This window comes from Notamacropus eugenii, chromosome 3 (assembly GCF_028372415.1).
Source record: "Notamacropus eugenii isolate mMacEug1 chromosome 3, mMacEug1.pri_v2, whole genome shotgun sequence".
NCBI classification, from domain to species: Eukaryota; Metazoa; Chordata; class Mammalia; order Diprotodontia; family Macropodidae; genus Notamacropus; species Notamacropus eugenii.
The window spans coordinates 429,907,642-429,930,580 of record NC_092874.1 but is presented as its reverse complement, the minus strand read 5'-3'; the positions used below and the strand labels follow the sequence as shown (position 1 = coordinate 429,930,580).

At 41.2% G+C, this 22,939-nt stretch overlaps 1 protein-coding gene and 1 long non-coding RNA gene across 3 annotated transcripts in view; one reads left to right on the top strand and one right to left on the bottom strand.

Moving 5' to 3' along the window:
• Positions 1 to 22,939, bottom strand: part of SLC6A6 (solute carrier family 6 member 6) — a 137,937-nt gene that overhangs the window by 101,470 nt on the left and 13,528 nt on the right. For both annotated transcript variants that reach the window (XM_072598376.1, XM_072598377.1), the window contains exon 2: positions 20,084 to 20,128. The gene's annotated coding sequence lies outside the window, so the exon portion shown is untranslated. The remainder of the gene's footprint in view (positions 1 to 20,083; positions 20,129 to 22,939) is intronic.
• On the top strand, positions 5,336 to 9,531 carry LOC140497440 (uncharacterized). Its single transcript, XR_011964688.1, has 3 exons — positions 5,336 to 5,654; positions 6,281 to 6,527; positions 9,375 to 9,531. It is a non-coding gene; the product is annotated as an uncharacterized lncRNA (long non-coding RNA).

Here is a 22,939-nt window from a genome sequence, read left to right as displayed (position 1 = left end):
CCCCTCTACTTATCATGTAATACTACATATTCTAATTATCTTTATTTTGGTCTGATCCTCCCCTGTTAGCCCAGGAGGTTACAGTCCCTGTCTTATTAGTGGTCTGCCCCAGTACCCAGGACAGTAGTAGCTTAATATGTCTTTGCCAGTTAGAATTTGTGCCCTCACTTGAAGGGACCACTTTTCAAAAAGTATTTATTGAATCCCTTTTTTAGCTTCCTCTGGGTAGGGATGAGAAGGGGTGAAAAGCACATCAAGAAAGCCAGGAAGTTAGTTGTGAGAAAGCTGTGTCACTGACCCCCTGCTCTCAAAACCAAATGCCACACTCCTTGTTGTCCTTAACTCCACCATCACACATAAGAATCACAAAAATGCAGCTTGATTAATCTCTCAAAATGTTGTTTTTCACAGATGAGTCACCATTGCCCAAAAGGTAAAATCTAAACTCCCTTCACCTAACATCTAAGGCATTCCTTTTGGAATCTAGTGGCCCCACTTTCCTCCTCTCACCTAATCTCCCAATTTTCTTCTCTACTCCAAAGCCTAAACTCCACCCTTGACTAGTCCCATTTACCCCTCAAATACACTTTGTATCTTCCTATATCCCTGGTTCTTCTCACAATGGTCCCTTCTGCCCAGGGGATTCTTACCATCCCTAAAACCTGAACTCATGGCTATTTTCCCTGTGATGCCTTTTTCACCACAAAGCCCATACCAGGTATTTCTTTTTAAGAGCCCCAAGTTGCAGTTCTTGAGACCCAGGTTCTACTTTCCCCTCTGTGACTATCTGATATGTGGACTTGGGTTAAGTTACTTCCCACATGGGGATTTAGTTATTTAGGGACGCACACAGCTGGTATCTATGACAAAATCTGAATTCAGGTCTTCCGGATGTGAACTGGATAGAGTCAAGAATTCTTATCCACTACACCATCTACAGCCTTGAAATATATAGGACATTGTTGAAAGGGGACTTGGAAACTACCTAATCCAACCTCCTAATTTTATAGAGAGAGCATCTGAGGCCCCAGAATGAAGAAATGATTTATCCAAGGGCACAAAACCGATGAAAGAATCACTTTGGAAGACCTGACTGATGAAATCCTGCCTCAGACACTCATTTATAGATGTGAGACACTCGGTAAGCTTTAACTTTGTGACCCTCAGTTTCCTAATCTGTAAAATGAGAAAAATAACACCTACCTTTAGACTTAAATCAGATGACATTTACAAACCTGAAAGTGCAATTTAAATGCTAGTTATTATATTATTGTTATTGTCATAAGGTCCCTTCTAGCGCTGATATTTTATATTTTAACATTTACATTCCAAGGTTCTTTCTATGTCCAATGGTCTCTATTCTAAGTTCCCTTCACACTCTAACCTATTCAGCTCTAAGTTTCCTTCCAGCTCTCATATAATACACCCCCCAGCTCCCACACTTTCCCAGTTCTAAGGTTCCTTACCACTCTCACATAATACATACCCTAAGGGCCTCTCCAGCTCCCATACTTTCCCTCTTCTAAGATCTCCTCCAGCTCTCACATTCTAGGATTCTATGATTAAAGCTGAAGATGTTGGCTGACTAAGATATACATGCCTCTGAGAACACTGACTCCTGGTTCCTGTGGACCTTGAGAAGCCAATCTCCTGGCACCTTCCTTATATGGACTCCTGTGGGGAGGTGTGACTTCTCAAACAGTTTGACTCAGGAAAGGGGGACCTGGGGGGAAGGGAGAGAAGGAGGAGGAAGAGGGAGGAGAGGAGAAGGCCAGGAGAGAAGCCCTGGCCAGAAGCCTGCAGTGTCACTAACAAGGGGATTGAGTAACCCCTTGGCACTCAGGGTATTGACTGGCTGAACCACGGAGTGGAGAGGCAAATTACAAAACTCTGCCAAGGCCAAAACTTTGAAGAAGAAAAATGGATTTGGGTTTAAACACTGCCCTGATTAACAAATGGGGCAGACTGGCACCACAGTTGCCAACATCATCCCAGATATTTTTTCACTCCAGACACTGACATGTGGAACCAAACATCAGGGAGAGGCTCTTCTGAATGGAATTTTCCTCAAGTTCCTCTTGCCTGGTACCTCAATGACTTAAACGTGGGAGTGTTTTGCCAGGTGTGTGTGTGTGGGTGTGTGTGTGTGTGTGTGTGTGTGTGTGTGTGTGTGTGGGTGTGTGTGTGTGTGTGTAGTGTGTGACTAAGACACCTCATTGGGAATAAACAACTCATTCAGAAGCCCTACAGTCCTTTGACCCCACAGGAGACAATTATATCTCAGTGACTTTTCCCAATGTGATTGCTGCATAAGTTATACACAGGTAAATTCCAGGTGGAAACCCTATGAGTTTTATTCAGTATAAGACCCAGAGAAACTCCAAAGCCTCCACCCCACAGAACCAAAGTATCACAGCAGAAAAAAATTCTTCCCAACTTAAAATCCAAAGGAGGTTGGGGGAGATAGGGGGAAAGGAGGGAAAGAAAAGGAAATAAGCATTTCTACTGTATCTACTTTGTTTATATTATCTCATTAATTCACAAAACAACCCTGGGATGGAGGTGCTGGGTTTTTTTCCCATTTTACAGTTGAGAAACTGAGGCAGACAGAGGTTAAATGAATTGCCCAGGGTCACACAGCTAGGCAGTGGCAGAAGACAGATTTGAATTCAGGTCTTCCTTGATTCCAGGCTCACTGGTCTATGCACTGTGCCACCTAGCTGCCTCAAGAAAAATTAATGAACTCCAACCAGAAGCTAGATGGCACAGTGGATAAATACTGGGTCTTGGCATCAGAAGACCTGAGCAGTGCCTGACACATTGTAGGTACTAAAAAAAATGGTAGCTATTATGGCTGTACATAGAAAGACCATTTAGTGTGGGTGGGTGTGAGGTAATCTGTTCTGTCATTGCATTGATACAGGGGATTCCCAGTGTAGTAGCTTCCTCTACCAATGCAGATCAATAATTGCTCAGCAAGTTATTAAGGTCTGAGAAAGTTAGATGGGGCATTAGGTAACTGACTGACCCAGGGTCATACATATATCAGAAACAAGTCTAAAACCCAGGGCTTCCTGATCAAGAGCAGCTATCTACCCACTAACTACCCTAAAGAAGGGAATTTAGAGATTATTTAATCAAATTGTCCCCATTACACAGATGAGAAACCTGAGGCTAGAAATGACTTGCCTCATCTGTAAAAACAGACCATAACAACACTTGTCCTGCCTCACAATCGTTACAAGGAATGCACCTTGCAAACCTCTACACAAATGCGAATTCTTGGTCATCAGTAACAGGATAATCATCACCAAAGATGATAAGAATTCAATGCTGACAACAAATTAGTAGCTAACATTTGCATATGAACTTTTAAGGTCTCTAAAGTACTTTATGAACATTATGAGACGTGATCCTCCAAACAGCTCTGTGAGACAGAAGGGCTCTTCTGTACCTACTTTACAGATGAGGAAACTGAGCTAAGAGAGATTAAATGATTTGCCTGGTAGAAGTCAAATTCATTTATTCTCATTTCAAAGCTACAAGAGATCTTAGGGATCATTCAATCTGATTGCTCCAGTTGACATATGAAGAAACTGAAGCCTGAATAAGTTAGATGTTTTGTCTGAGGGCACACAGAGCTGAGATCTGAACCCAGGTCCTCTGGCCAGAAATGGAACACTCTCCACTAAATCATGCTGCTCTCTTGGCTATATTCTTTCCTGTCTTCTGCTTGGTACAGGGCATAGTAAAACATGAAGAAAAATATTTGGAGATTTGGGACTAGAATGAGGAGTCTCCTCTTTCCCAATCCCCAGTCCCCAGTCATTACACGGAAATGGTGAGTCTCATGCTCCTTAAAGGGACAAGGGATTCCTCATTCTGCCCGCATCCTTCTGGAATCTCATTTGACAGACCACAAAGAGCCTCTCCCCCTTCCCCCCCACCCCCACCAAGTGACTGGTCCAAGATCACACAGCTGGGTCTCAGAAAAATAGCATAATTTAGTAGCAAAAGTCTAACAAGCAACAATGAGATGATCAATTGAGAGCTAGAAAAGAAATTGAAGGTCATCAATTCCATTCCCCTTATTTTACAGATGAGGAAACTGAGGCCCAGCATCACACAGGTACTGAGTGTCTAAAGTAGCATTCAGACTTAGTCTTTCTGACTCCCAAGTTCAGTACTCTAATGCCTTACATCATGGTGTCTTTAAAAGCCAAGACTGTGAATGAGACTTAAAAGCACTAGATTTAGAGATGGGAGACACTCCTCCCCCAGCCACCTTTACTAGACTCCTTTTCACCTTCTACTAACTAGAACCTAGGACCTCTGACTCCTAGTTGAGTATGTTTCCCTCACAAATACTGTTAGGCTTCAAGAAGAAAGAAAAGGGAGAACCTTAGATCCCCTATCTACTCCAATCCCCTTGTTTTGTAGCTTAAGAAACTGGACCAAATCAGAGAAGTTACTTAACATCACTCAGGTAAATAAGTAACAGAATTTGAACCCAGAACCTTAGTATCAAGCCTAACCTTACTTTCCAAACTACTGGTGTCAGCCAGCATTTCTGCCCATACCAACCCAAAGGTTATTTTTAGACTGGCCCGTCTCCCTGCCCTCATAGAAAAAAAGCACCCAATCTGAAAAACTGTTAGACCCCCTCTCTTGAAATTCACCAGCCTAGAACCACCTACCTATAATGGACTTCCTTGTTTCTTTCACTTCCATTCTTCCTGCCATTTCCTCTCCCTTCCAATCAAGACAACAATCTTGAATTACTAACATGTTGGTGCTCACTCACCAATCTCCCTTCCTTTGGAATGCCCTCCTGGAGGTAGTGAAGCACAAACCAGCAGATTCCAGGGAATTTCTTAATCAAAAACTCAACACAGCTTGACACTAGCCCTGTCTTCACTGCACTCAAGGAATGAACCAATTACTTCCCAATGACTCACCTTTCCTTAACTCAGAGCTTCCTCGGGGCTCTGTCTAGCAGAGGGGTTAACTTTGGAGAGGCAAAATGTGAAACATACATGGCATGAGCTTTCCAAAGTTTGAGTCTAGGGAGACTCAGTTTTCTTGGGGGAGGGTCTCAGAATGCCTCCTTAACTTTAATCAACTGACGGGAAAATTAATTCCCAAAGCAGACATCAACAAGAGTTGGAAGCCTGATTTTATTAGACCCAGAGAAAAAGTGAACTTAGGGAGAAGGGGGAAAAAATGTCTCCCCATAGAATCACTTAAGAGCACAAGTTGTGGTTTCCCAGGTAATGCTGAGGCTTATGATTTCACAGGGGTCAGAGGTCAGTTCCATAGGAAGCCAAGAGTGTTATTCATTAAGGGTACTGATCTCCAAGTTATTTCAAGGTTATCCATAGTTAAAAGATAGAGAAACTAAGGAGTAGGTATCAAGGAACTTTACCCCAAGCCACAGGGCATAAGGAGTATGTGAGGCTCAGCTCTAAACCTAAAAACAGTTCAAACCATGAAATCATAATGCACCTTATTAATAGAATTTTATGAGGTGTGTGTGACTCTTCTGTGTATAAAAGGAGCTGGATACTGGGTGTCCTGGAGAACCCTCACTAACTGGGAATTGGTCCTAAGTGATTTAGACAGGGCCAGGAGTGATAGAGACTTCATCTACATAGGTAAAATAATGGCTGGGTTTTCAGGGGAAATTGCTTATAGAATCTCAGGTCCAGGCTGTGGATGATACAGAAGAAGGAAAAGATCAATGGTCCCTGCCATCAGCACTTCTGGACTGGAAGACAAGACTCACATTGTTGAAAAGTAGAGACATTACAGGTCCTTGAAAACATTAATGCCCCTGTGTGAGCTTGGCCAGATCTCTGAGCCTCTTGAAGCTTTACTTTTTTCTTCATGTAGAAAATGAATTTCTATGGTCCTTTCCAAGGCTGAACCTATGATCCTGATAAGAAATTAAATTAAATTGATGGTAGAGGCTAAGGCACTCAGGAGACAGTGAGGGAAATTAGTGAAGGCTAGAATGGTTTAGCTATTGTATATAGAATCCTTTATTGTATATAGAACATCACAGGGAGACGGGCCAGTCTAAAAATAACCTTTGGGTTGGTATGGGCAGAAATGCTGGCTGACACCAGTAGTTTGGAAAGTAAGGTTAGGCTTGATACTAAGGTTCTGGGTTCAAATTCTGTTACTTATTTACCTGAGTGATATTAAGTGATGTATATAGGATCCTTTATTGTATATAGAATTTTATCAGCGAGAAAATGATTTGTCTCCCCCACCCCAGTCAAAGAACAGGGCTCAGATTTGAATTGAAGTCCTTGGGGCTCATCTCATTGCAAAAGCCTTCCATGGAAGAGACAAGACTTGAACTGAATCTTGAGACTTCATCCTGGATGGGGAGACATACAGAGAGTGAAGACACCCAGGACAATGAGGAGGAAAGTGAAGACTGATTATTAAAGGGAAAGGCTGGGCCCGGAAACTGCTTTTGAGGAGCAGAGAGGAAAAAACGGTTAGAGAGAAAACGAGAGGTGAGACCCTGGAAGGCCTTTCAAAGCAGTCAGGAGTTTACACTTGATACTGAGAACAAAACTGTTTTCCATGACTTTCAAAACTCCATCTACATGTAAACATTTGAATCTGCTTATAAGCAGAAGCCAGCCCAGCTGAGAGCTGGTTTTGAGATGCTTATGAAAAAATCACCTCTTCTATCTGTCAGAACGTAGCTTCTCACAGGCAACATCTTTTTATCCTAAATCCGATTACAATATGTACTTGGATACTCATGAGAACTGGAAGAACCTTGGAGAATCAAGAGGGAAACTGAGGCTAAGAGATTGGAAGTGACTTTTCCAAGGTCAGAGAACAGACTTCTGGCATGACTCGGGTCTAGAATGACTGCCTTCCCCTCCTGGGATCTTTCTGTATTCTGCAACACAGATTAATGAAAAGGCCTTGTTTATGGCTCCCCAGATAATAGGCAAGATATGACTGACCACTTGATTGTAACCATAAGATTATAGAATTTAGAGAAGGAAGGGATCTTGGAGCTAATAATATTAATAACAACCATAACTAACATTCATGTAGAGCCCTCTTGTGTATAAGGTACTATGCTAAATACTTGCCAGATATAATCTCATCTAATCCTCACAACAACTCTGGGAGGTGGGTATTATTATTTTACACATTATACAGATGAGGAAACTGAAGCAAACAGAGGTTAAGTGGTTTTAATAAGTATCTAAAATGGGATTTGAACTTGGGTCCTCTTGCCTCTACACACATCCAGCCTACTTATTCCACTATCCCTACATTTTTATGACCTTTAAAATGACCTGGATCATTTTATAACCTTTAAAAAAAATCTTCAGGGCATCCAGGTGATACAGTGGATAGAGTACCAGACCTGAAGTCAGAAGGACTTGAGTTCAAATCCAGTTTCACTTACAAGCTTGCAAGATCCTGGGCAAGTCACTTAACGCCGATTGCCTCAAAAAAAAATCTTTACAAGCAATGAACAGTTTACTTCAGGTACTTATTCTCAGCTGCATAAATTTTTAAAGGGATGTTGACCTAGAATATCTGCCCCCTCTTAACTGGGACTTCAAAGCTGCCTATCTATGAGTGAAAAAGTGACTCTTTGACTTATCTCTCACGGTGAGATTTAGTCCCAGGGTCACTTTCTTCCCTCTTCCTGTGACCTTTCAATAAAGTGACAAGTCTCTCTGAAGCCCAGAAAATAATCAGATTACTTGTCTGCATCACATGTTGTCATAAGGAGCTCTCTCTGGCAATCTCAAAATTCTTTCACTCCTTATGGACAAAAGAGACAAACAAGATTTAGGCCGTTACTATAAATGGCTACCAAATCTGTAATTTTTTTTCTATCATTCTGGGGAGGGGGAAATAGGGAGGGCATTCATTGTCACAATTTCTACCTTAGCCAGACTTTTCTTATTAGCTATTCAGATAGCTCAAATACCAGGTTAACGATTTCTTTATGAGTCCTATTTCCTGTCTAATAATAATAGCAATGACGTTGGTTGACATTTGTTTAACCAAATAAATGTCAACAAATTTTTAGTTAAGTATCTTCAATTTGTGAGGTGTTGAAAATGCAAAGATATAAATGAAATCGACTTGGCCCTCAAGGAACTTGCTCCTCCCTAAGGGGAGGATATACATTCAGAATGGATCTCCAAACCATTATGATTTTAAAGACTGGAAAACTTTTTAAAACTTTCCAAATGCTTAAAGATCCAACTAAAAAGAATTCTTCCCATACAGCAGACATACATTATTTACAAAATTAATCAAATACAAAGTACATGGAACTTTTAAAGCTTACAGAATGCTTTTTAGTAAAGACTTTGCAAAATGGATGTACTGTTCCCTTTCCTCCATCCTCAACATTTCAGTTATTCTCCAGGTGAGTCTTTACAAAGAGACTGAAGTCACATTAGGACAGCTTTTCTCTCAGATTCACAGGTTTAGAGCTGGGAGGTATACTTGAGAGAGCATCAAGTCCAACAACTAGATTTTTTTGCAGACATGGAAAATGAGAACTAGAGAGGTTAAGTGATTGATCCAAGGTCACAAAGTCAGCAAGGCTGCAGTGAACACAAGTCCTCTTTTCTTGAAAAAATGCTGTACAGCTATCATTTAGCCTCCTTCTAGAATTTTCCAACTGTTTTGAGTGGTTGCTTAGTTCCCATGCTTCCTTCAGTCCTGAGCAGAAGCCGATCTAGAGAGTACTTTCTTCAAACTCCCTGAATCCCCCCAGAAAGGTGAGTTCCTCTTTAGGACTTAAGTTTCCCCCAGGCGGATCATTAGCTACCTATAGAATGATATATTATTGAACTGAACGTAAATTGAAATTTATAAAGTGCTTTACACAGATCATCTTATTTGATCTATTAGAAATAGGAGCCACTTGATGAAAGGAACTGTGCTTTTGCCTTTCCTTGTATCCTCAGCATTTCCTTGTACATAGTGAATCCTTTAAAAATGTGCTTATTGACTAGCTTATCTTCAAAACAATCCTGTGAGGTAGGTGCTACTATTGTGCCCATTTTACAGATGAGGAAGCTAAGGCTGATAGAGGCCAAATCCACAATGCCATTTAGGGGCCTCACAGAACACATCCTTCCTTTCAGGGGAGCAAGAGCATAAATATAGCTTAAGTTCTTGTGGTCAGGAAAGAGGTCGTTTAATTCTCAACTCTCAGATGCTCAGGGGTATTTTTAAAAAATCCCCTTTGGGATGAAGCACCCCAGGGAGGGATCTCCAAACCATTATGACTTTAAAGACTGAAAAACTTTTTAAAACTTTCCAAATGCTTAAAGATCCAACTAATAAGAATCCTTCCCTTACAGCAGAACTCTAAGAATGGAAGCCCCCATCCCAACTCCACACTCCACAAAACCATCCCCAGAGATCAGCTGTGTCCTGGTCGGACCATCTGCTTGCTGAGATGACTAATAAACTTGTTCAAAACAGTAGCTAATCCAGGGTTTTTTTTTCTGTTGCATTGGAAACAAGCAGGCTGGAAGAATTGACAGCACCAGGAAGCAACAGAAAATTCAGAGAAAGGTTTTGAGATAAAGAGCATTTGGGTCCAAATTTAGCATCTATCTATGAACAACAAAGGATCTGTTCAAGCATAGACCTGTCTCTGACTTTCTAAGGAGTTCTTCCCTGTTTATTTGACTGTTAATTTAAATGTTAAAGACCTCACTGAACATCTGTGATCAGTGGTGTTAACCAAGCACAATTCACTCTTGGAAGATATCTCTTACCCAAGGATCATGGATTAAGGCTGGAAGGAACCTCAGAAGTCACTATGTCTAATCACCTCATTTCACAGATGGGGTAAAGGAGGCCCCAAAAAGGGACACTTATCACTTAGGTAGGGAAAGACCCTGAACCAGATCCTCCTATTTGAAATCCAGGGCCCTTTCCAGGACCTCACAAGGCTTACTCCCTCCTGTCTTCTCAGAGAAGATAAAGTGAAGTCATTTATTGGTGTAAGTTCTAAAGTGACTCAGAACTGATCCTAAGAACCAGCATTGATGTAATCCAAAAGGTTACCCAACACAAGGCAACAGAGAGTGATAAGAATACTAGGACAGGAGTTAGAAGAACTGGATCCTTCTAGCTTTGACACCAACTAGTTGTGTGTAACCTTAGGTTAGCTACCCACATTCTTTACAACCTTGGTTTCCACTTCTTCCTGGGGTACTCCAACTGCTGCTCAACCTCCGCTTCACCAGGTATTTCTCTACTGCTGAATGAACTAACCATTTCTCCCCAGAGTCAGCTGTATCCCCCACTGCACTCTGGGACCACTTTGCTTTTCCCCAACCCAGATGAAGCAAAGGTCAGGGTGCCCCCTCTACCAGCACACAATTGGATTCAAGATTGGACTCTCCTCTTTACTTTCAATGCCCACTACTCTACCCTCTAGGGCTTATGTCACAGCTATGCATATTCTTAGTTATAGGTGTTTGAGAGATCCAGACCTCCACAATTCCCACAGACTCCTAGAACTCTGTGGCCAAGGGATGTGTTGACTACTCACACCTCCCTCAAAGGGTACCAGGCACATGGAAATCCCTTCTACTTTATTTATCTCTTACCCTTAGCATTCTGATAGATTCCTCCAATGTAATCAGGAGGCATCTGATATTTGTGGGCACAACTTCCAAGAGCCATCGCAACTCAATCCCTAAGGAGCCCAAGCCCTCTTAGGGCACTGCAATAAAGTGCATAAGCAAAACAGAAAAGGGTATAAGTTCATGAATGAATTTTCCTTCTCCAAAACGGGGAAGAAAGAAACATGGTGGAAAGAGGGACTTAACTGGTGAGTGACCACTGACTTATCAATTTTCCAGGTAAGGAAATGGGGTTTGAGGTTCAAATGTTTCAGCCAGACTTTGCTTAAGGAAAAGTATAGTTTAGGGAAGGAAAAATCCCTACATTAATTTAAGCAAAGATGCTCTCTGCCATAAAGACCTATTGAAGCACACCTAAGCAGTAGTCTCTCTCCTTTCTATAAAATCTCATAGGTCTTCTTGTCTGTCCATCACACACTGCCTTAAAATATCTCTAGTATTCTCCACTCATTTCCCAACCTCTTCGCCAGCACTGAGGACAGCGCCTTGTACATAGTAGAAGTGTAATCAATGCTTGTCGATTAGAAACTGAAATCCTTTCCTCTTTTAGTCTGTCAGCTCTCAAATAGGCAGAGGCCAAATGATCCAAATTCCCCAAATCACAGACTGACATAAGGCCATACACGCACAAGAGCAGACCCTCAATAAATAGAGGCTGCTGATTGAGGCCAACAGCCAATTCTGGTCAGGAAGGGTCAGTCTCAAGAAAGGGTTCAAGACCTTCACCACCACAGCTTTTTACCTTGCTAAGCTCACTTCAGAAAAATCTCAGATGGCAGGACTGGAAAGATTCTTCCCAGGGGGAATTAAATTTTGTCATTTTGTGGACCCTTTCAGCAGGCTGGTGAAGTTTCAGGAACCCTAACCCTAACTCTAACCCCTTCTCAGAAGAACATTTATAAATGCATAAAATAGATTCGATTACAAAAGAAATCAATTACTTTCAAATACAGTTGTCAAAAAATAAGAAAAAGTCATAGACCTCCCACATTAAGAACCCCTGGTCTAATTCACCTCCTTCTTTTCCAAAGGAGAAAACTGAGGATCCCAAGATAGATGTGACCAGCTCAAAGCCACTTGCTAACTTTTTCATGATAGAGCCAAGATTTGGGGCCTCCTTCCCTGAATCCCATCTTCCATTGCACCACCATGTACCCTCATCCCCAAATCGGGGGAATCGTTGTACAGTTATCAATATTATCCAGAGCTTTAGTAGTAAGCATAAGGGGGAATACAATTACAAAGTTCAAGAAACACAGGATATTTTTTGCCAGCATATACATTTTTTAAAATGATTTTTTTCTGAAACACATTTACATATTTATACACATAGAAAATATGAGTGATATCTGACAGCCAGGTGATACAGTGAATAGAGCTCTGAGGCTAGAGTCAGCAAGGACTGAGTTCCAATCTGGCCTCAGACATTTAAAGCTGTGTGGTCCTGAGCAAGTCATTTAACCTGTTTGACCAGTTTCCTCATCTGTAAAATGGGGATAATAATAGCACCTACTTCCCAGGTTGTTGTGAGGATAAATGAGATAAAATCTGTAAAGTGCAGAATTTAAAGCACTGCTTAAATATTGTCGTTACTATTGTGTTATTATCAAGATATTATTATTAAATATTTATTGTTTAAATAGAAATAATATAACTGTTTATATTATATAAATTTCATATGAATATAAGTATATATATTTATTTATATTCATATATAAACAAATATATAATAAATATTTGGTGGTATGTATTAAATAAATAATTAAAATTATTAAGGTGTAAAACACTTACATAGTGGCTCCTGGCACAGGTATATATAAATGCTCCCCACCCTACTCTCCATTCATGAATATTCTTGACTTCATGAAAAAAACCAGAAGATGCTAACTTACCAAAGGCTTGTGGGGAATCCCTGGTATGGGGTCAAGAGACCCACTAGGGGAAGCCACCTTCACACTAGCATTTAGAACCAGACTCCCCAGTACCTAAAATTCCTGCCAACATATATTGTTCTCTAGACATTCACTGAAGTCCATGCTATGATCAACAGTGGTATCACAAGACGATGGCACGTTTCAGTTAAGGAGACTGTGGGGTCTGGTGTGGTGTGGTGTGGAGTGGTGTGTTGTGGTAAGAAAAGCAGGCAGGATCCCTAGAGTCTTATCTCTAGAGTTGGAAGAGACCCCAGAGAATGTCTAGTCCAGGGATTCGGAGCCTTATTTTTGCCATACACTCCTTTGTCAGTGTCCAAGGAAGCCTGTGGATTATGTTCAGAATTATGTTTTTAAATGTATAAAACCAAACATGGAGGAATACAAAGGAAACCAATGATATTGCCACTTACTGGAAGGAGGAAGGAAGGAGAAGAGAGAGAATGCTTAGGGACCCCAGGTTAAAAAGTTTTTAGTCCATTTACTTCATTTTACATCAGGGGAAACTGAGGCCCAGAGTGCTTAACTGACTTCACTAAGTTCACACAGTTATTAAATATCTAAGACAAGATTTGAAGATATGTCTTCTTCTCTCAGTCAGCAGTCTTTCCACTAAGCTTGGCCCCAACATAGTGTGACCTTAGGCAAGTCATTTCCCTCAGTTTCTTAAGCTATGAAGATGGAGAGAATGACTTTCACTGCCTACTTCACCGAGTCATTAGGACAGCATTTTACAGCTGCAGGTCACTTAGATAGATGAAAATTATTTGTTTATCATTAACTGTTTGGAGTCTGCCAGAGGGCTTTTAAATGATGTGCATTCTTCAAAAAAAATAGTAAAAATGCATTACACACACAGGATGCTTTTTATTCACAGGCATTAAGAAGTAGGTCTTTTTGGGCAGATGGTCAAACAGTGATGGAGGACAGGGAAGCACTGAGTCCTCCCTCAGGAAGGAGGAACTTTTGCATGGGAGAGGACCCACACACCCCACACCTCAGGAAGAGATCAGAGTCCCACCTTTTTTAGTCACCATAGCAACCCTAAAGACAAGTCATGAGATGCATGGGTGCAGATGAAGGGATGAAGAATCAAAACAAGGAAAAAAGGTTAAGTGCATCAGGTTTTGACTTCAGTCCAAGGAGTTCCACCAGGGAATCATTCCAGATCCCATTTCCTACCAAGTCTAGCCTCATGGGACCACTCTGTTGCTCTAGGGCCAGACTTAGAAAGATTTTCACCCATTTATAGAATCCTCGATGATTTACAATGTGCTTAACATACTTTGTTTCATATGAGTGTCACGACAAACCCTATGAGATGGGGTGTGTGTGGGTATTATTCCCATTTCACAATTGAAAACACAGAGGCTTCAAGAAAGGGTTTGCTTGCCCTAAGGACATACACTTAATAAGTGTCAAAGCCAGGATTCAAGACTAGGTCTTCAAAGGCATCCATTTTAGGGAAAATTCACTTAAGTCAAGCAGCTCTTGACAGAGCCAAGATTTGAACCTGGATAAAAGACTCACAACAATTACTAGGAAAACTGATATGCTCCACAGCTCCCACCTATCTCCTGGTCACTAATGTGCAACCCAGGCAATAGAGGAGAATATAGACATGCACAGAAAGACCGCCAATAGGCTGTCTTTTGTCAAGGCACAAAATACGGACTGCAGGCAACAATAAAAGATCAGATGCTAATAAATAATACATCTAACTAGAAAATCAGTAGCATAGCTACAGACAATAGGGGCCATGAGGTGGTACCCCAGTGATCCACAGAAGACCCAGGAAGCAGCCAACTTAACAGAAGCTCACAGTCTGACATGCTCCTGAGGAATTGCTGACCTTTAGTACTTCTAGGAATTCCAGAGAGAAATCAGGAGACAAGAGATTCTGATCAGACCTGGTCTTCGGAACCTGTTTCTCTCAGGGAAGCAAGAGGGCAAGAACAGGAAGGAGGAAAATAGCAAAGATAAGGAAGGAGATCCAAAGCCAAGAGGGCACAAGGTAGAGGAGAAACTGAGATGGGTAAATTAATCAGTAGGGGAAAAGGTCAAAGGGAACCAGGATTACATAGTTGAGGTACTCACATAGATGAAGGGGAGAGCAGGCACTGATCAAAAGGGAGGACAAGAAGCAGTGTTTTGAAGATAGAGATAAGGAGAGAGAGAAAGAGAGAGAAAGAAGAAGAGAGAGAAAAGAAGAGAGAGTGAGAGAAAGAGAGAGAAGGAGAAGGGGGAGGGACAGAGAAGAAGAGGGAGAGAGTATGGAAGGAGAGAAGGCAGAGCAGGAGAGGGAGAGAGACTAAAGGCACAGTAGGAAAGTTGTTCAGAGTTCAGCCACTGAAGGAAAACTAACCAAGAAGCTCTTATTGTGATCACTGTAAGAGGATAATAAATGAATTCACAGAAATGACCTAATACTAGTTATCTAAAACCCAAGAGACGTTTTAGCTCATATTAGGTTGTTCCTGGTAATCATCATAATAATAGCGTCTCTTGGAAGGTAAGATACTTTGGAACTCATAAGCAAGATTGAAGGTGGGCTTTTACAGCTGGAAAACTCTCAGTATTTAATAGCTCACTGGAGTAAAACCCAAGGGGATTAGCTCTCTAGCACTGAATTCATGCCCCGTGTGGGTGAGGATTCTTTTCTTGTATCCCCAGCGCTTACAAGAGTTGCTCGACCCTTAGAAGGTGCTCAGATAGTCCCTGCTTTGGGTTCTAAGACCTAGTCATCAAATGATCATTGTAGTATCTGGATGACTTGGTTTACAGAGATGATAGATGCTTGAAACCAGGTAGATACTAGCATGCATTTTAGCCCCAAAAGGTAAGCCAAGCGAAGCCCCTATATCAAGGAATCAGTTTCTGCATCCACTCCACCCCTTACTTCAGTTTAAGTTCAATTTAAAAAAAAACCTAAGGTAACTACATAGCCCTAAAACTTTATAACTGCAATAAAGTCTTATGAGGTTATCTAATCTGATCCTATAATTTTTTAAACTAAATAACATGAGGTTTCCAAAAGACAAGAAATTCACTCAAGATGACATAGTAGGCTAATAGAGACTATAAATCCTTAGGATTTAAAGTTCAAAGGGACCTATGAGATCAAACAGTTCTACTTCTTCATTTTATAGGAGGAAATAGAAGTCCAGAGAGAAGTGATTTACCCAAGGTCACACAGCTAGTGAACAGCAAAGCCAAGATAAGAGCCGAAGTCTTATTTTATTGCAAATCTGGTACTTTTTCCATGATACCACTCAGCATCCTACACTATACTTCACCCAAGTGAAGGAATCAGTCAGAACCAAGTAGAAGTTAATGAACTCTAGTTTGCTTCTTGAAAAATAGGTATGAATACTCACAAGCTTAACCCTTCCAAGAGCCAATGATAAATCCATTAGCCAACCACAACTTATGACCTTTTCTCATTTAGGATGGGAGGAGGTTGTTTCATCATGGGAGGGTTTGGCACAAATGGAAAATAATTCACTGTAGAAGTAACAGTTATCTTATATAATCTTATATTATTTCGCACCTGTTGAAATCTCCCTTCAAGACCTACCTCAAGAGCCACCACTTCCATGAGACCTTCCCAGACCCTTCCAGCTAAAAGCAATCTCTCCCTTATGTTTCTTTAACAACTTGTCTGGATTCTTGTTTTGTTTTGGCTTATTACATTCTACTTTTCATTATATGTGCTTGTGTTCATCCTACATACACTCCCAGTACATGATTAACTCTTTCAGGGCAGGGACTATGTTGTTCTATGTTCTTCCCCAGGACCTAGCATACAATAGGAACTTAATAAATGTTTGTTAAATTGATCTGCTAAGATGACCCCTCATAAGTGGTTCCACCTCAGCACTATCACCTAAAGAATACTCTTTCAAGAACACTAAATGTAGAATAAGAAGTAGAGTAGGCTATGGATGTGAACCCTGGCTCCGCCTCTTACTAGCTGCTTGACTCTGGGCATGTCGCTTTCATTTCCTGGGCCTCAGTTTCCTCATGTGGAAAATGAAGGGACTGGACTGAGGTTCTTTCTAGTTTCTCAGTCTTTTCTCCCCCTCCTCTTTTTCTCTTCGGTGTCAGATAGGAAGGAAAGCTATAATGACTGTAGGATATGACGCACCTCCCCAAATTTGGCAACTTTGGCATTTTTCCTGAAACATGGGAGAAGGACATTGTGAAATCATGTGATGTGTGTTCACTTTAGACAGTAGGAGCTCCTGGGTTTGGGAGCCCATGCTGCTATGAAGTCCTGTGCTGACAGTCAGCAGAACAAACTCATGCCTTTCTGGGAGTTCACAGAGCTAAGCAGCATCTCTCTTCCGGAAGATTACACCCCTGAGACTGGGGAATTTTTGAAAGCCTCATTTCATTCAGCTTATTCTCCTTTTTACACACACACACACACACACACACACACGTGTGTGCGCATGCACAAATATACAAGCATATATGTACATACACATGTGTGCATATACCTACACATATATGTATGTGCACACACATGAATGCACACACATATATGCACACACATGCACATACATACACCCACATGCACGTGTGTATATACATACACATGCATGCACATGTGCATACACATGGATATAAATGCACACATGCACAACACATGTGTGTGTGCACATGCATAGACACATATGCGCATATGAATGTACACATGCACAAACACACACACAAACAAAAACTCCTAACTACCTACCTTCTGGGAATAGCTTGCTTCCCTATAGATGCATCCAATCTGACCCTGTCCCTTCTTTCCAGAAGACAAGAAAATTAAGGCAGACTCTGCACTTGTTTTACACCTCTCCTATGTATTACTTAAAAAAAAAAACCAAACCTGAGATTTCACAGATGGGGAAAGAAGCTTATCTTCCCTCCTCAACTACAATCCCTCCACACCTTGCGCTTCATTTGCCACTGTCAAACACTCTTGTGTCAAACACATTGAAACTTCACTTAGACTTTTGAAACAGTTCATACAAGTATATATGAAAACAAATTGAAAGAGAATAAATACAAATAAACAAATAAATACTTGTTGAATTGGAATGGTATGCCTTTTCTCCCCAAGGGATTCATGCTTGAATACATCACCTTCTAGAGTCAGTTGTATCTGTAGAGCTGATACTCACCTTAATTATCCCAAGTTTTGGAGGTTAAGTTTTTCTGGGTAGCAAATAGGACTAGAAAATCATGTGACTATTAAAAAACCTAAATGCCCTAGGTCTTACAACAGGGCCACATTAATGATATCTCCTCCCTTCCCCCCTTAAAGGAATCCACATACTGCTTGTTCTTACTCAAAGCATGTTTAGAATTCCCCTTTTGAAAATGACCCAGAATCTATGGTTACAAGTGTGGGTGTGTCATAGGAAATTTTTTAAGGGTATATTCTGAACTAGATGGGCCCCTCAGGTCCCTTTCAACCCTGAGATGTTGTAATTCTTCAGAATCTTTGCCCCTTGATGGTGGTGGTGGTGTTTCAGTTGTGTCTGACTCTTCATGACCACATTTAGGGTTTTCTTGGCAAAGATACTGTAGTGGTTTGCCATCTCCTTCTGCAGCTCACTTTATCGATGGGGAAATGGGCAAACAGAGTTAGGTGACTTTTCCAGGGTCACACATCTAGTAAGTGGCTGAGGTCAAATTCAAAATCTACAGGATATATTAGAGTAAGAAGTGTTCAAATGCTTCTTTTGCCATTGAACACCTGCGTATCACCAGGAAAGCCACAACCACTCTGGGCACGATCTCCTCAACTAGAAAAGGAGGGTGTTGGACCAAATGTTCTTTCAGGTCCCTTCTGTCTAAAAGTTGTTGATCTCTAATGATTGGGTGATTTCTAAGGTCCCAACTATCTCTCATGTCTATACTCTGCAATCGTTGTTTGGATCTGGGCTCTCTTCTAACTTAGGAGAGAAAAGAAATGCCCTCAAGAAAACAATAGTTTAGTTTGTTTGGCTTCCACAAAACTATAAGCTGAAGAAGTAAGGGCTGAGGGGGTTTGTTAACACAGCCTTCTTTTATCTAAAACCCGAAACCAACAACATTCCAGTTCCACAATATTAAACACACTTGTCACAACTGAGCTATTTTCTTCTTGCTACATATTAACCAGTGGAGTTACTACTCCAATATCATATAACTGTAATACAAGGATGCAAGTTCTTTGGGAGCATGAGGAGGTTGTGAGTGGGTGGGTGGGAGAGAAGTCACTACATACAAATGCATGGATCTGGGGAATCTAGACTGTCCAGCACACCAGTAGCCTTTTCCAAGCCAACAAAAGAATTCAGGCTTAGATGCTGTGCCAAGGAGGTCCAGGGCTACAGCAACCCAGATATTTTCTACCCTGTTGCCCACTGATGGGACTTGCTAAGTGTTTGGTCAATGTTGAGAGAGACCAAAGCAGATGCTAAATGTTCAAATTAGGATTAAATTGAAGGCCAGCCACTTAAAGAAAAGGTGGAACCGTATCACAGGTCTGAAGGATAGTCTTTGTCTCTTCTCACTTAAACCTAAAAATACACCATTACGGATAGACTCAGTCTCCCAACTCAAGGAACATCCACCACAGGTTTCATAATTCTCATAGAATTTCAGAACTTAATTTCAGAACCTTGTAGCATAGAATGTCAGAGTCAAGTCAAATCAATGAGATTTAACATTGTTGTTGAATCATTTCAGTCCTATCTGATTCTCCATGACCTCCATTTGGGGTTTTCATGGTAAAGATACTTGAGTGGTTTGCCCTTTCCTTCTCCAACTCGTTTTACAGATAAGGAAACTGAGGCAAATAGGATTAAGCAACTTGTCCAGGGTCACACAACTAGGAAGGAGCTGAGGCCAGATTTGAACTCAGGTCCTCCTAACTCCAGGGCTGGAAATCTATTCACTGTACCACCTAGTTGCCCCTAGCATTTGTAAAGTAACTACTATATTACCAGACACCATGCCAAGTGCTAGGGATACAAAAAAAGGCCAAAGACAATTTCTGCTCTGGTTGTGCTCAACATGCACCAACTCTATATAACCAAACTATATACAGGAAATATTGGAAGTAATTCTCAGGAGAAAGATGTTATCATTAAGGAAGGTGGTGCAGCAAATCGAGTATTTAAGTTACTTGACAAAGATATGGTAAGACTAACACCCATCATTCTTTGTAGTTACTGTTGCCCCGAGAATTGAAGGAAAGCCAGGGTCAGATGGTCTAAGTTACCTTCAATGGCAGTCTACACAATCCAGATTTCCTACAGACCCTACTACTCTGCACTGTGTAGACAAAGTTTCAAGCAGCTGTCTCATTGACCAGCACATTTTTTCATCATCTGGGAAGGGGTGGGAAATAATCATTTTGTCTTTGAACAAACAAGGAAAAACCCTGTCGCAATCTTGCAAAAAGTCATATAAAAGTCAAAGAAAAATAATACTTACATTTAGAAGTCTCTTCAGAATGAGTTTTTTTTTTCTTTGTTCTTCCTGTTGCAAGAGAGGAAACAGAAAGAAGAAATAGGAGAGAAAAAAAGATGCTGTCAGGATAATTCTACACATGTGATGTGTGTAATCACTAGCCATGTGACTCAACCCTTTTTCAGTACAGTGTGTTCACACTAAGAAACTTACCAGGATCCCGGGAATTAGTGCCCCACAGAAACTCGGCAATGCACATCAGTCACCCTCCTGTCTTATGGGCTAAAGACTGTCCCAGAAGTTGTGCCAAGACTTAGAAAGCAGGCTAGTTACAGCAAAAAAAATGTTCTTGGTGGGACCAAAATAAAACACTAATGCAGCCCTTACTTGCAATATTAGATGGGGAAAGGAGTCTTTAATTGCTTTCATATTTGTGAACTCACAGTTTTTTGACTCCAGCTCACTCAGAGATGCCTCAGGGCCTGGTATCCAGCCCTGAGCACAGAAGGATTCATTCCCAAGTCAATCTCTAGCTTAAATAAAGACTTCCCCATTAAGTGATAGGCACTGTGCTAAGTGCTCAAAATACAAAGAAAGGGAAAAAGTCCCTGCCCTCAAGGAGCTTATGGTCTAAAGGTAGCAGGGAGTTTTAGGATACACTTACCTTTCTTATCATTCCCAATTACCTATCCACAAGTGTGACTCCAAAAATGCAGGACAAAGGAGTCCCCTTTCCAAAATACCCACCCCACTGACTATCATTCCACACATGACACACTTCCATGAGGGAGGGAGGTCTTTTGTTTTGTTGTTGGTTGGGTTATTCTTTTTGCATCTGGTCTTCCTATCATGCCCAAGGAAGTGCTACCATCATTTCAGGCCTGACTTCACTGATGACAGGCACAGGAGTTTTGACCTGCTGTTTCTGACTTGGGCCAGTTTGCTTCTTCTCTGAGCAGTTTGATTCTATCCCACCCACCCTTGCCCACCCATGCCCCACATTGGGACCAGACTGATAGCCACCAGATGGACTGTAGTCTTACAGAAGTTCAAAACTAGTGCATTTAAATGGTCTCCCAGCCTCAGGCTCCCCAGTACCAGCATCTACCTGTATCACTACTCAACCATTTCAATGCATCTTAAAAGCTTGCTCAGTATTTAAAGTCTCCAAGGAAAATATTTTGGCTAGAATTGTGAATTCACCGCCAAACTCCTAAAGCAGATGAGCAGCATCTTTTGCAATTTTGAACATTGCCAAGGGCACTGAGAGGTTAAGAGATTTGTCCAGGGTCCCACAGCCAATAAGTCCCAGAGATAGGATTTGAACTCTGTTTTTCCTAATTCAAAAGCCAACTTTCTATCCATTATACCATATTGTTTCCAGAGAAAAATGTAATTTACATAAAGTAAATTATTATTAGATTAAATAATTAGGTCCAAAAAGAAACTTACAGATGTAATAATACAATTTCTAATCCCTCCTCTGGACGCCCAACATTTCAGATATAAAAGAATTGAAGCCCAGACCAAGAAGCAGCCTGACTAGACTCACACAGCTAGTGAACAGCAGAGATGGGGCTGGAAGCCAGGTCTCCTAACTCTCAGACCAGGACTCTTCTTTGTATATCATGTCCCCTTTGAAAAAATCATGCCAATGATCTTTTATCAACCAGCACCTTAGCAAGGAAGAGAAAAAATGGAACACAAACAGAGAAAGTAAGAGTAGGAAAGGGTAAAGAATAAAAAGGAATGAGAAGGGGGTGGGGGAAAAGAGTTAGGAACGGAACCTCACCAATTTCCCTAGCTTAGCTTCCGGTCTTATTGACATCTGTCTGCTTCCTCCTCTCTAAGCCACAGAGACCAAAACATGAGTCCTTTGGGCCCAAGAGCCATGCACTTCCCCACAACAGACTCAAAAAGGCAGTGTCCCTCAGCACATTGGACAACCAATGACACCCTACTGCTACCTAGGCCCTATCATTCGGGGAATCAATGATACCTGGCAGAAATCACCCTACAATGTCCAAATACCATTCTGGGTCACATCCTAGAGGCCATTGACATGCTGACACTGGCTACTTGGCAAAAGTCAATAGCCCAGTCAAAGTGCACAGCTGGTTCCAATGCCAAGTGGCTTTGAATCCTGTCTTACCCTACAAGTAACCCACTATGCATCTATATTTTCATGGGCAATGAAATGAGAGTGTGATTGCTGTGTCGGTAAAGAAAGAACACTGGGCTTGGTCTGTGTCCCAGCTTCAGTAGCGATTAGATGAGTAAAAACTGGACAAGTCATTCTGACTCTGGGGGGTTCAGTTTCCTCTTGTAAAATGAGAGATATTAATGTTGACACCGATCATATCAAGGTGGTTGTGAGAAAAGTGCTTTCTGAGACCTGTATAAGTATGAATTATTGTTGTGAGTTTCAAGTGAGATAAAACATAGACTACTCAGCAAACTTTAAGACATTCTTAGAAGGGTACAGACATGATGTGTGTAAAGACCATAAACTCCTTGAGGGTGAGAACACTTGTTATCTAAGCTTTATATCTACTTCTGGTCCACCATGGTACTCTGTATGCAGAAGGCATTTAATAAATGTCTGCCAGTTCGGATTTGGATTAGGAATCAAGAAACTATGTTCTAGTTAAAACAGACGTCTAACTAGTGTTGTGACCTTGGCCAAGTTACTTCCTTTCTCTGAGGTAAAATGAAGAGACTGGAAAGATGACTGTGAGTGAGTTCCCCAGTGCCTCTGACATCCTAGACTTCAAGGCATAATGCATGATACAATCATTAGGAATCTCCCCCCACCTCCCATTACACTTTCAGTTTGTCCAACCATTCAGCCCTTCTTTCTGTCTTTAAAAGAGTGGCATG